This window comes from Elaeis guineensis, unplaced genomic scaffold (assembly GCF_000442705.2).
Source record: "Elaeis guineensis isolate ETL-2024a unplaced genomic scaffold, EG11 Super_Scaffold_1000045, whole genome shotgun sequence".
Lineage (NCBI taxonomy): Eukaryota > Viridiplantae > Streptophyta > Magnoliopsida > Arecales > Arecaceae > Elaeis > Elaeis guineensis.
Window position 1 is genome coordinate 6,923,148 of NW_027332425.1, and position 1,992 is coordinate 6,925,139.

Sequence of the window (1,992 nt, forward strand, 5' to 3'; positions counted from 1 at the left end):
TCGAGCTTAATGGCCATTAGATTACATCGAACTAGGACCCTCTGTAAAATTATGTATGAACTTCTATACAACCATCACATTGTCAAAGATGCTATGACCTCTGACAAAAGCATCCTACTCTAGATAAATCAACTTGAGGAGAACCGGCTTCATCTGACCAACCATAATCTTCGCATAGGTCTTGTACAAAGTAGTACAAAGACTGATGGGTCTGAAGTGACCAGGCTCTAAAGTGTCCTAACATTTTAGAAAAATAATAAATATCCTTTTTCAGGCTTTCGACATGGATCTGGAAGCAAAGAATTACTACACAACTTCCACCACCTTGTTCTGAATGATCATTTAGCATCACCTAAAGAAGGGGGATGGAAAATCATCTGGACAAGGAGCCTTATCCTCCACTATGGCACAAAAAGCTTTACGGACCTCATCCACCGACACCAAACTAATCAGTATGTTATTGTCCTGCATCAAAATATAGTCAGTAGGAGGAGGAATAATAGACATCTCATCTTCCTAAGGTGCTTAGTCTACTTTATCTAAAAGAAACAAAGAACCTCCTATCTGATATCCTCCTCACCAATGATTGACTAGTAGAAGAATGTGGTAATCCTATTGCCCTCTCTAATCCATTGGATCTTGAATTTCTAACTCCAAAATACCTCCTGCTAACTCAATAGGGAATGGTGCAATGTGAGTCTCCTCCATAGCTCCACAAGATTCGACTCTGTTGGCTCCCTGTCCTGGTCCACCTTCCTCTGAAGCTCAGTGATGACAACCTCGATCTCATCCAATCTTTGAGAGATGTCACTAACCACCTCACAGTTCCACCAATAAAGTCTACGTATCCTTAGCTCCAATCTCCATGTGACACGGTACATCGCATCATCTCATACCGAAAGCCACCACACCTTATGCATAATATCCCAAGATCGAGGGTAGGAGAGCCAGAATTTCTCAAATCAAATGGGACTTTGATATGAGAAATCCATATTCATATATATCAATATCGGGCAGTGATCAAATGTAATCCTAGTAAGATGGTGAACCTAATGACTCAGGAACATCTTGATCCAACTGGCAATACTGAAGTTCCTATCAATATGCTCCCAAACTTTTGCTCCACTCCGACAGTTGTTGCACCAAGTAAATTTGGAGCTAGATAAGCCCAAGTCTATTAGACCATTCATCTAGATGAATTCATGAAATTCTCTAGCCTCAATGATGTCAGCAAAGGGCCTGCCTCGCCTCTTCTCCTGGGCACTATCAATGTAATTAAAATCCCCTACCACTAGTGAAGGAAGATCCTAATCAATCAATCTCGCCACCTCACTCCACACCACATGCCTCTCCCTATGATCTATGCTCTCATAAACACCATATAAAAGCCAAAAAAGATTATTATTCTCAGATAGTACAATGATCACATGCTGCTCACAATTATAAAAAATATCCACATTGGATCTTGGATATAAAAAATATCCACAATTAAATGCAATGATACACCCGGATAGCCCACGAGACTTAATTGCATAGAGTTTTCAAGTTCTCAGGAATCTCCACCTAGCATGGATGAGGTTGTTCTCTAACAAGTGGGTTTCAAGTAGTATATAGATCTAGATTGCGAAGATACATAATTCCTCGAAAAGTGGATATGAAGGATGGTTTCTTAGCCCCTCGAATATTCCACATTAACACCTTTATGGATAATAAATCAATGACGAAGTGTCGGGTCTCCACTCGACCCAGCACAATCCTTAGAGGCTGTCACCAGCTCCTTCATGAAACAAACATGAAAACTAGTCCGATCAACCTCCAAAATGGCTTTCAATTTAGCCACAATCTACTCTTGGCCCTTTTGCAATTGATGGCCTAGCCCACAACTAGCCAAGACCTTGCCCTCAACCTTCTTCCCCATGCCATCCTTACTAGTTGGGGTTTTCTCCTTGGAATGCTCTCTCCACCTACCTCCAACCATGTGGGTGGTCTTTG